This window comes from Gymnogyps californianus, chromosome 5 (assembly GCF_018139145.2).
Source record: "Gymnogyps californianus isolate 813 chromosome 5, ASM1813914v2, whole genome shotgun sequence".
Classification (NCBI taxonomy): Eukaryota; Metazoa; Chordata; class Aves; order Accipitriformes; family Cathartidae; genus Gymnogyps; species Gymnogyps californianus.
In genome coordinates, this window is record NC_059475.1 from 20,717,843 (window position 1) to 20,730,487 (window position 12,645).

The 12,645-nt window shown below is 48.4% G+C and overlaps 1 protein-coding gene across 1 annotated transcript in view; it reads left to right on the plus strand.

The window, feature by feature from the left end:
- The first annotated feature begins 7,692 nt into the window (after nt 1-7,692).
- The window catches only part of HRAS (HRas proto-oncogene, GTPase), a 42,669-nt gene continuing 37,716 nt past the window's right edge, over nt 7,693-12,645 (plus strand). Inside the window, exon 1 of the mRNA XM_050896994.1 lies at nt 7,693-7,773. The gene's annotated coding sequence lies outside the window, so the exon portion shown is untranslated. The remainder of the gene's footprint in view (nt 7,774-12,645) is intronic.

Genomic DNA, 12,645 nt, shown 5'->3' on the forward strand with positions numbered 1-12,645 from the left:
TTGCACATCAGTGAATGCAGAAATGACAGAGAGCGCAAGACATCCCTTAGCAACTCATCTGGTTTCCACTCCTGGAAATCTGGCTCCTGCCAGCAAAAGTGACACAGATGACCCAGAGCATGGTAAGTGATACAAACTGTCCCATAAAGAAACTGGTAGCGTGCAAGCTGCAAAGTGTTCAAACTTTTCTGTAGAGTTTGAAAATGAAAATCACATGGAGCCTAAACATCACAAGGGCTTGTTAACAAAAAGTAAGGTTTTCAACTCCCAAAGACCTGAGTTACCGCTGTATGAAGACAAAGGCAAAAACCTCTTTCAAAGTGCAGTGATCTGAGGATCAGGCTCCAAGGGAATGATTGATGTTCAATTCAAGCTGACAGCCAACAAAAGCTCCTGTACATATGCCAGCAAATCACTGCCAGGAAAATCAGTGTGGCTCCCAACTTGCAGATTTCTGCATTACCAGACCTCCTACCCTACATGACCCTTGCTGATCTACACTGGCAGGCTCAGCAGAGAGTGGAAGGAGATACGGGACCTTACTAACCCTGGTCACTCTTAGTCAGGTGGGGGCATTTCATGAAGGAATCAGTGTCATTTCTAAGTAACTCAGGCTCTAGACTCACCACGTGATCAGCTATAACTCCCGGGAAAAAGCACAAAAAGTCAAAAAGGACATTTGTTGGGGACTTAAGCAAACACCCACAGGAACAAACGGGACACTTTCTGTAGAGGGCAGTGTGCTTCAGATCAGACTGAAACTAGCAGGCAGCTGTAGAAAGCGACAGTGCTTGTAAATACTGTCTCAGGGATCTAACCTATATCTCATCTCTCCCCCCCCAAAGCAAAATCTGAAGTCCAAACATCCCATCATCCACTTAGGTGAGGGCTTCATGTTACTAACTACTGCATATCATGTATAGGGAGATACAATTGTTGTTCATTCCTATGGTGTCTCTACAAGGAGGCTGACTCAGTGGAAATGACCAGTCTTTGAATTACGACTTTTTTGTGTGTGTGTTTGAGTTGGGGTTTTTTAATAGAAAAAAGGAATCAGCAGTTGTCTGTATTTTTAAACTGCGGAACACAGACCTCCTTCCACTTCCAAGCTCTGATTACAAAGCCTTTCCCTTCTGCGATTCCAGAGCATCTCGTTTCTGCAAGTTTCTATTTTCAGTTCATAATTGATCAAATCCAACTGGTAGCAGAATTCATTTCAGTCAACAGGAATCTTTCTTCTCTCTAGCTTTGGCGGAGCTTGGGCCAGGCACCTGGCAAGGCACTGCCTGGTTTCCTTGCTTATTTCAAAAAGGAAATCCATGATGAGAAAGATCCTGTCCTGGATCAGATAACCCTCCAGGACTGATGATTTTGCTCTGCCCATCCAGAATCTTCTGCAATGTTTCAAATGGTTTGGTTCAAAGAGGCCTGAGCACTCGATTTAGTAGAATTTAATCCAATCTTAATGCCATTATTTTGAGGATTAAAAACAAAGCGTTCCCCCTCACTGGTTGGGTCCACTCACTGGTTGGGTCATCTGAAGCAACGTGATGTTTTTGGAAATGATATAGAGGAAGATTTTGTTGATTGATTGAGGGTTGATTAATTAATTCAGGGTTTGGTTTTGTTAATTGATTACTGCAGGAGATCTCTCCAGTTCAGTGTCTGTCTTAAAAAACCCTTTGAAACCAGGACTGACCGGTCTTCTTTTTCCTCTGTGTGGTCTCTCAGTTGGACTTCTGCTTCCAAGTCTTAGGTATCTCTGAGAGTCCCAGGCCCTTGGGATGATGGTACATGCTTGCAGAATTTCACGGTTGTGATGTCTCTTGTGGCTATGTCTTTCTTGGTGCGATCTGCAGTAAGGATTAGCCCACAGACTTTTCCCAGTCTCTAGGAGACTGTGTTAAATTATAGCGTTGAATAGTTTTAGCATGGTTTCTTTGAGATTACTTTCATTTATCTCATGGCTTCTTTGTGCTGCAGAAGACTCAGATTTTCCCCATAGTCTTTTTATAGTCAGTCACTCACAGTATAACAATTCATTGTCGGGAGTAAACTCTAGCCTTGCATCTCCACATAGATTTATCTGATACATTAAGAGCTTCTCTCAAAGGCTGCTTTCCAAGTCGTGCTATTGTTGGGGCTTGTGATCTAGCAGTATTTTCTCTACAGCCTCACCAGAAAGCTAGAAGATGATTGTACATGAGTCACAATAATTTTGCCTGTAAATTCAGCTAAGCGTCCAGGCAGTTCAGAAGGCTGGCCACTGTTTTTCAGGCCTGATACTACTATATCAACAGCCTAAACTTTAACTGGGAGAGAGTGTTTTTAAAATAGAAAGGGGGAGCATACATTTCATTCTGTCACACAGTTGGAGCTGTGTTACTTGTAGCTTGTATCAATAGTCTAGGGATTAAGAAACTTTCAGGTTTTCCTTCACTTTTCAAGACTATCCCGCAGAAGGCATCCTTTCCAGCTTGGGAGTAAAGCAAACATTTTGTGTGTACCCTACACCCACTCCAGACTTACAAATGAGCCTATCTTAAGCACAGGGTAGTTCCACTGGCTTCTGTGACTACTTGCACATATAACAGTTTTCAAAATTGTCCTCCTCTGAGCTAACAAAGCTCAGTTTTGATTTCCTCCCACAGCGATAATTATAAGGGTTTCCCCTCTCTGCCCTTAGCCAATTCCCTTTGCCATTTCTAAATTCTCTCACTAACACAAGTAAGCTGCGTAGCAATGAGTCTGCCCTTCCAAGAAGCATCCCTGTAAAGAGAATGGGTTTGAAGACAGACTCTGAGAGCCTATTCCATCCTCTGTCCCAAGTAACTCCAAAATACTCTCAGATCTGCAGAGATTTATTCCTCTTAGAAGAATGGAGTTTGTCAGAGAATGGAAGCCAAATTAATTTCAGAAGAAATTGGTTGATCCCTTACTGGCATCTGCAGAGTTGCGTCAGCTTGCTGCGGAAATGGATTTGGCCTTGTATTTCTGAGAATCCAGCCTTGTTTCAATTCTTCTGAACACTTCCTTCTTTCCTTCTGACTGCACTTCAGTTTTGATCCAAGTATCAGATAGGCCCACGAGGCAGCTGACTTGCACTGAATCTAAAATAAACTTCTACTGACAGGTTCTGCTACCTAGATGATCCATGGCTCACCAGTGAACAAAAAGGATAAGGTCTCAGCTTCTTTCCTTGCTATAGCAACAAAGCACCTTGTGATGATAATTTTTTTTCTGTTTCATAAGCTGGTTGCCATGGCAAGTTACTTGTGTTGCATTGTCAGATACTAAAAGGAAACAATTTGCGTTCTCTAGAAAACTCAAAATTTTAAAAGGTGATTGCATATCAGTTTGCTTTCTGCCATGACACTATTCATCCTCTAAGCTCAGGGAGAGATGAGCCAGAAAAACATCCCAGTATGGGAAACGTACTTGCAGGTTTCTTGAGTCTGGTGTATCTGCAGGAGGAATAAATTAAAAAATCATGAAGAATATGGTGCTGTGGGGAAGCAAAATTCACAGGGATCTCTGCTTTTCTCAGTACACTCTCAGAGACAATGTAAGGAGAGCACAGCAATATAGTCTTCCTTCCGAACACTTCAAGAAAGTTTCAGTTACACAGAAAAAGTATGCATCCAGGAAAATGGGCTAGCTGAGTGTAGGGAGAGCTCAAAAGCCATGGAAAGAACCAGGAAGCAATCTGCATAATTAAAAGTCAGGTGAACTTCTAGATATGGCAAAGCAACAGGAGACACAGAACAATAAAAGCAACTGACATCACTAATCTACCCTCTGTGTCTGCAGAGAATTGATATACCCTTCAGTATATCAAAAATATATGATGTATAACTGGATGTATTCAAGTATGTATCCTAGTGAAGCTAAAAAATTACTGTTATTTACTTGCTGATGATTTTGATGATCACAAGAACTACTTTTCATGTTCTTTTGGGTTTTTTTAGGGGGAAAGAAAAAACAGTTCAACTTGGCTATTGCCTGGGTGTTACTGGTTACTAGAAGTAACTCTAAAAAAGATTAACGTTTCAAAAATGTCAGGGATAGCCTTGATCTATAGCTGAAGAGCAAGTTCAGTTGCTAACTAAGCTCTTGGCATAAGTTTGTATGTCACAGAGTGGAGCGCTAAGCTCATGCCTTGTCTATGACTCCCCTCTTGCAGAGGCTAAAGAGGGAATGACAATATCAAGGAGTTATTTTTTGGGTCACAGCACCTACGAAAATCAGAGACGTACCTTCTCAGACTGAATTTAGAGTGCTGTTACAAGAAGTCATGACGGGATAAGCATGTCCATGAGTTATGGCCTCCCACCTGCAAACTGCATAGAGTTTGGTGAAGACAACCAGGAAAAACTGAAGGCATGGGAATGACGGAACAGCTTTTCAACCCCACTGCAGATTTTGTTTTGGCAGTATTACTGTGGCAGTAAGGATCTTCTGAGACTCTATTTCCTTTTTATTGCTCCACATGCAGGGCAGCCCAGTATTTGACTAGCCTTCCTCTCCTGTCAAGCAAGGCTTGCAATAGTTAGTATCACTGCAGGATTTCTAGAGAGCTGTGCATTTCTCTTTGCCTGCCTTGAGGTTTGCCACAGAGCACAGGAACTGCACTGATGCCTAGTGGGTAGCTGGAGGAGTTTGTTGCCAGTCCAGCTGGAGAGACCATGGGATGAGTTAGCAGAGTAGGTAGTTAGTAGACTGAACTACCTTCTTGCAGTGGCATTTGCACTGCTGTTGCTGTGGCACTGCATGTCCCATGTTTAAAAAAGAGGGTTCTGTCTTCCAGAGGCCTCAGACAGGCCAGACATTTTCCTAGAATTAAATTCAATTTTAGAGAAAGGAAGGAAGAATCTGTCCAGGCAGAATGACTTTTTACAAACAGAATGGGCTATAACCTCAGCAAGTGTAAATCTGCCCAGCTTTGCCAAAAGCAATGGAGCTATGCTGCTTTGCAACAACTGAGGATCTTGTCCCAATATTTTGCCTTTTTTATCCAACAATAGAAAGGGGGAGAAGACATCTTTAAGCTGTATCACTTTCTGTGTTCTTGCAAGTTTGTGTCATCACCCTTATGCGATTGTGTGGTTATGACTCACCAATAGGTGATTATGCCTCTGTCTTCCAGCAGTCTGCAAACAACAAGTAGTCCTCAGGTATCTTACAACCTGATGTGATCTGGCACTGAAGAATGAGCAAGAATGAGCAAGAAAGAGGCAGTTTCGGTCCCATCTTCTGGTGTTTCTTGGTTCTTGTAGGTTGCCGAGAAGCCCAAGAAGCATGAAACTGAGTTTCACCCATAGCTGTGTCTATTACACTACCTATTTGGTTCTTGCTCCCTGATAAGTTCTTCTGGGCCACCTAGGTACTGAAAAATATGAGCCTGCTTTCAGGGTACTTCAAAAAGCAAGATTTCTGCATGCTCCAGTACCCTGCCTGCTCACCAGAAACGGCTAAAACAAGACGAGACAGGTAGCGCAGAGAGGTGGTGCACCGGGTGTACGTGTGTCTGCCTGTGAAGAAACCCATCACCTTTGTGTGTGCTGCTGCTCCTGCTGTTGGCTTGGTCAGGAGAGATGCTGTGTTTCTGCGAGCTGCGGTCCTTGCTTCTGTGGAGAACTGAGAGGTTATTCAGAATCAGGAGGGCTTGTTAGAAGCAAGCAAAGAGTTTCAAGGTAGGTTAAAGCTTCAACCTTTTTGTTTGGAACTGTCTGTTTGCGTGCTGGCTTTTAGAAAGTGCTCTGGCAGGTTTGTTTGTGCTGGTGCAACACGTCTGTAAGAAAGACCTGAAAAAACCTGCACAACTCTCTCAACAGGTATCCTTAGAACTCACTTAATCTACTCTTGCTACAAGCTCTTTAGGGCATGAGCTTTCTTTTTATTATGTGTCAAGTGTAGTATCTAGAACAATGGTTTCTAGATCCATTTTCAGATTACTAGATACTTTTCTAATGGAAACAATAAATTGTGGCAGTGTGCTCGAAACGTACGTCAGAGTGAACAGTGCTTTTCCAGTTCCAGGAATGCATACTTTATTCAGTGTCATATTCTGCATCAAAGCTTGATCACTTCTGCATACTCCTGGATAACAAGGTGACTATGCAATCCACTATCCACTTTCCAAAGTAATAAGGGAATCACAGCACCTAATAGTAGAAAATGTCTGGTAACATAGGCGTCCTGTGACAGGATGGGAAGTGCTGTGTTGACAGACCTGAATTCATGGAATGAAGCTTGAGTCCATCAAGGTTTACTAGCTCTGATTTAGCGGTGCTCCTTGTGGGACCCAAATAGGATCAGACAGAGCCTCTCGCCACGCTCGGACCTTTGCCTGTAATTGGAGTAATTCTGTTCATCTGGTGTGTATCTCTGCTGCTAAGCCTAACTGGACCCCAGCTGTCTTATACAGAGCCAATTCAGGTGTCTTTTCTTTTGTGGCCTGTCTAAATTGCTCCTGAATAATTTGGAGTCATCTATTTTTCTAGGCATTTCCAGGGGTCAGATAAAATGGCCCTGTGAGCTGGGTTTAGCCTACGGGTTGTCAGCTAGGGACTGTGACTGGTAATTAACACTACGTTTCAGCAGTCTCTGGTCTTCCTCCCCCAAAATGCACTGTGTGCCGGGCCTCCGTGGGGAGCTGAGAAAGGCAGCTCAGCCCAGGGCAGTACCTGCGGCGTCCAGCGTTGGGCCTTGCCTGTAGGGTGAGGGCAGGGCGACGGCTCTCCCTGCCGTGTTACCTGGAGGCCTGTGCCCTTTCGACGGCAGGTGCCCTGTTCCCGCGGCCGGCCGGAGGCAGGCGAGTGGTGGCTCGCAGGCCCCAGGACAACCGGAGGGTTGAGGTGACCTCCCACCCCGCACGCCGTGTCGGGGCAGCTTCTACTGCCCGCCCGCTGCCTTCCGGGAAAGCCGCGGCGCCTCTCGGCCCCCCTGTGGGTAGAGCACCCCTGCGGCCGCGGGGAAGGGCAGGCTGACGGAGCGGGCGGGCGGCGGCTGGCGTCTGCGACGCAGCGGCCGCCAGGCCTTCCCCTCACCCCGGGTGCAGAGAGCTCCTGCGGAGGGGCCGTCGCGGGGCGGGAAGCAGAGACACGGCCCCGAGGGCGGACAACAACACCACCGCGGCTCCCGGTAGAAGCGGCGCGGAGGCGGCGGGGGTCACACGCCGGGGCGAGGCGGAGGCCCAGCGCCCTCCCCCCTCACAGCCGCCCGCCGCCGCCCCAGGGACCGCCCCGCGGCCAGGCCGCGGCGGGCGGGCGGTGGCGCCTGATTGACAGGCCCCGCTGCCCACCCGGAGGGCGGTGGCGGCGGGGGCCGCCTATCAGGGGCGGCGGGCGGCCGTTGAGCGGCGGGTGGGCGGGGCAAGGCGTCTGGGCGTGTGCTGCGGCCGCCGGCGGGGCGCGCTCCCGCTTCGCTCTGTTTCCCCCGTACGCACATTGTCCGGGCGGCGGCGGCGGCAGAGCGCCTCGGCGCCCGGTGCCAATGCGGGGCGGGCGCGGCACACCGGGGGCGCCTCCACCACCGCGGTGGAAACTTCACCTCGCCACCGGGCCGACGCGCGGCTGAAGCCCCCGGCGGGGCCGGGCCGGGCGGGGAGGAGCGGCGCGGCGGGCGGGGGGGGTTCGCCCGCCTGGGGGGGCGCCTCGTCTTGTTTGATTTTCCTCCGTTGGAAGAAGAAAAAAATAATATTATTATCTCGCTTTAAACTTCCGCGCCCCGCTCTCCAGGACGCGCATCCCGCCTGGCGGGGTGGACGAGCCGGTGAGTGACCGCCGGGAACGGGGCTGGGGCTGGGGGGGTTGGGACGCGCTGTCGGGGCGGGGCAGCACCCACCGGCTTGGCGGGGACGGGCCGGCAGCGCCGCCGCCACCTGTTAGCGGGGCGGCTGCACCCCCCTGGGAAGTTTGTACCCCCACTGTGCCCTGGGGGAGGCAGTGGGGAGGGAGGAACCCCCGGCCCGGTGGGCGGTGGCGGAGCCCGGGGGTGTTTGGGGGCGGTGGCGCGGACCCACCTGCTTGCCTGCCCGCGCCATGACTCTGCTGCCTGGGCGCTGCCTGCCGACCCCGGTCCCGGGCAGGCCGCCGAGGTGGGGAGGTGGGGTACCACCGAGCCACAGCCTCTGCACGCCCTTTGCTCTCTGTCCTCTCTGCACTCCCTTTGCCTTCCATCTCCTGCCCTTCTCCCCCTTGCTGCAGCCCCCTTTCCTTCCCCGCCTTGCCCTCCCGCTCCCCTCCACGTCCCCAAGCTGCAGCCCTCTCTGCCCCCTCTCCCTCCTCTTCCTTGCACCCCCAGTTTGCAGCCCCCTGCACCTGCCTTCCCTCATCCCCTTGCATCCCCCATGCTGCCCCCGTGATGCTCCCAAGGGGGAGCACTGGACCCCTCCCCCCCCCTTTGCCAAAACAGGTGCCTGCTGGGCTCTGGTGGCCCCTCATCAGACTGGCACCCCCCAGGAGAGACCAGCTTCACAGCAGCGCCAAGCATTGGCAGGCCAGGGATGATGTGTGGAGGGGGTGCGCAGGTGGTGGAAGCACAGGTATGTGCATCTGCGAGCAAGTGAGCGAGGTCCCCCTGTTCCTGCGTGCATGTGGCTCTGCGGAGCTGGCGGCACCTCCCTTCCTCCCAGGGACGCTCGCCGCCGGGGTTCTGCGGCGTGCTGAGGCTGCTTGCGCCCTGCCTGCTGTGCAAGGATGTCGCAGGGTCCAGGGGTGCAACCCCTTCACCCCAAGTGGGAGCAGGTGCCTCTGGTGGCTCACTCAGCCCATATGGGTCCTGGTTGGGGATGCTTTTTAATTGCATCGAGCGGCGGAGTGTGCCTGGAGACAAAAGAGCCGATGAGAAATCGGAGAGGACTGGCAAACTCTGGAGCGGCTGCAGAAATGCTTAGGACAGCTGGAAGCAGGAGGACGGTGCAGCAGGAATGGCTTGACCCAAGTATTGAGTATTTCAGTGACCTAAGTCATGTCTCTAGCCTGCGCCATGCGAAGTTGCTGCTGGGTAGGTCTTTGAGATGCAGAAGGGGTACAAACTCCTGGTGAGGCTTTGTCACGACATACCCCAGTCTGGTTGGCATGGGTAGGTTGTGCAGGTTGGAGCAGGAACTGGTTTTGAACAGAGAAAAGCACATGAGGCTTTGTGCGGGTTCAACTTAAGAGTTGCTAGAGGGTTATATGGTGGATGTTGGTGGATGTTAGTTTCTCCTGGTCAGAATTGCTAATGTGTTTGTCCTTGCAGAGCTCCAAAGTATTTTGATTTTGCAGCTGATAATTTGCATGATTTTCCCAAGTGTTTGTAACACAGCCATGACTTTGAATCCATGTGTGTCCCCCCTCGGTGTGTCTGGTCCTTTCCTTCTCCTCGTCAAACAATTTGCCTGTGTAATTAATAACATGCCAACTGCTTCATTTCAGCACCGGGGAGGCTGATGCTGATTGATTTCCCAGTTCAGGCTCCTCGGTGGGTCTGGATGCTGACAGGTGTTATCACTGCAGAAAAGTCTGCTTTGGGGTGGGAGCTGTCAGCGTGTCTTTTTTTGTCTCAGTGAACCTCTTATTTCTTTTAATTAAAAAGAAATGAAGTATGCATGGTAATACCCTCCATGTTTACATAAAAATGATCTTGTAATTAGCAATAATTATCTCAGTTTGGGATATCACTGTAATATTTAAACAGGACTTATGACCTGAGGGACACTTTTCTGGCCCCAAGGGGTTACCCTTGGTGTGGTTCTCTCCTGTGGTGAGTTTGGTTCTTGGCTGCTGTCAGTGGTAAAGGTAGAGCAGCAGTGGGAGTAACCTTGGGTTTCTCTGATGTTGGCCTAGAAAGCAATGGCCACAGTTTCCTCATCGAGTCCGGCGCTGCTTCATGGGGCTCCCTGGCAGACCTGCCACCACATGCATGGAGATGGTGTGTCTTGGTGGCTTTCACCCTGTGGTCTGAGGACTCTCAAGGGGACTCCCTTGCTATTGTGTTGGGCCAGACAGGGGAAGAAACAGGCTGAAAAATTGCCGATTGACCTTTTTTCCCCTAGTTCTCCTAGGGAGATTTGGAAAAGGCTGCTGGTACTTGGGAAGCTTTTCCCTCTGAGAATCGAGGTCCTGAGGCATCCTTGACCACATGGCCATCTTTCACCTAACTTCCCTTCCCTTTAAGAGGAGCAAAGCTCAGCTCACAAACGTAAACATTTGCTTCCAGGCCGGAGACAGCACCCACTGCCACCCCTCCTGTTGCTGGTGCACCTTGAATTTACCTTCCTGCTAGGCTGCCCTTGGAGCTCCCTGGGTTTCCTTGGGGTAAAAAAGCTTTATGGAGTAAAAAAGTTGAATATGGGGAAAATGTTCAACAAAATAAAACCCAAGACAAAAGTACTGCCTGTAGAGAGGGGTTCCTTGTGGGAGGATGATGAAGGGAAGAGGTAGAAATGTCTCGTCTCCTGTCTTTCAAGATGTGTTATGCCACTGTACTTTTTGTCGGTCTAGGAAAAGCAAAATGATTGTGCTCCAAGCACTCTTTATCTAATTGTAATTTATTATCAGCTTTCTCTATTAACATTTTTGAAGTGTAAACTTATAGCCAGAGCTTATTAAGCAGCAGATAAAAATGTTGAATGTATTTGAATTTTACCTGTATTAATCTAATAATATATTTATGAAATGATATTTGATCAACTCTATAGCTGGTTGAAGACCACAAAAGAGTATTAATCAAATTATTTGACAAATACGGATGAGATTAAACAAATGATCTATTTGCGAACTGCCATTCAACTGCTCTGCCATGGCACATTCCTCTTTCTCTTATCTTTCCCTTACAGTTTTCATTCCACTTTTTCATGGTTTATCTTTTCCTAAACTGTCCTCAGTATCTGTTTCATTTAATTTTTCCTTTCCCTGTATTATTCTTTATCTCTTTTGTGTCATGGTTTTCCTTTCATTCTTTCTTCTGCCTCTTTCTTCAACCTCTCTTTGCATGCTCTTTGAGTCTAAATTAGCCAATTTTCCTCTTTTTCTCCACCTTCCTGGTGGAGATTTTTATTGAACACTTCATAGCCAGCTCAACTAAACCTGGTATGCATTTAAACCCATAAAAATGTAAAACTAAACCCAAACTGTGTGTGAGTATGAAGATGTTTGCTTGGTGGTAATGCTTCTCTGCCTCTCCCTGGGTTTTCTGGCTGTTGCAGGAAGGGTGTTCCTGCAATTCTGGAGGTTTTTCCCGGCTCTCATTTTTGCTTGTGCTCTCCTTATGCCTTTTTTTAAAGTGAATTTGACTTTGTATCCCAAGAAAACAACTAGGATCAAATGGCAGACCTTGTGTTGTTCATTGGTTGTGTATCTGTATGCAACCTGCTTCTAGCTGCTGCCCAACCAAGCCCAGTCTCCCCGCTGGGCAGTCCTGCTTTCCTCCTGGCATCATCCTTCCTCCCCTCTGGGGTTACATCCAGGAGATATCTTTCACTAGGGCAAAAGGAATGAGTGCTCTGAAGGTTTTCTGGCTTACCTGTTACTTTCAGAGTCTGTATGAGTGTCACGTTGATGAGGGTAAGTAGCAAGCGGCGAAGAGTTATCGTGCATGACCGAGCAGTCACAATGTTCAACTTAGATCTAGTATTCAAAGATTAAAGTCTCTTAAAAATGAAAGCGCTGTTATGGAGAAGACTTGTTTTTTTTTTTTCCCCTGGATCAAATCTATGGGGGGGATATTCTCAAAAACAATGAAAGAAATAGAAAACTTTGTATTTCAGGGGAGGAAATTTTCTGTGCCTTGGCAGTAAAGCTCAGGCAGTCCAGAGGAGTGTGATGGGAGTGCTCAGAGTGCGTGATTCGCCTCCGCTGATGGTTGCAGTGATGTTGCTGCAGTGAATGAGCTAAGCTGTGTATGTCATAGCTGTCTGCTTTAAGTACTGGGAGTTACATGATGATGCCCTCTCGTACCCATAAGGAAAGGTCTCTGCTGTACTGAAGTTAACAGTTGCACAGCTCCTCCATGTCTTGTGAAATGTTTTGGATAACACTTGGGTGCACTGATGCAGCGAGCAATCCAAGCGGCATGTTGTTGCAAAGCAAAATTGATTGGGGAGGATGGGGCCAAAAGGAATACTCTTTTGCAGTTAATTATTTACTGCAGGGAGAGAGGGAAGCTGATTGATGTTTGGTTTATAATTACAGATATCCAGAGGAAAATGCTTCAAGATGATCCATTTTATTCTGTGTGTTCCCACCTATTTCTTGGTCTCTTTATAACGTGAGACTAGCACTGTTTAATGACCAGTTCAGTAAAAGCAAAACTTCATTATCAACTTCTCACTACTGGAATATGGTTTTACAGCTTGCTGCATGTGATGCAAAATGGCCTGAATGCCTACAGAGGGAATAGTCTGTCTGTGCTCGCTGTCTTAATGCACAACCTGCCCATGGTGCCCATCTGATGGCAACGTGGGCTCTTGGAACAGCTCATCTCTGTGCTGAAAGGTGACTTTGTGGTTAAAGTGCAGGACTGTGAACCCAGGAGTCCTGACGTCCTCTCTGGTCTTGGCTGAGCTGGTTGCCTTATCTCACCGGGCTCTCTTCTTCTTCAGGAGTGATACCGACCCAGCAGATATCCAGCTTATCTGCTAAAAGGGTAGGATGTCCTGGG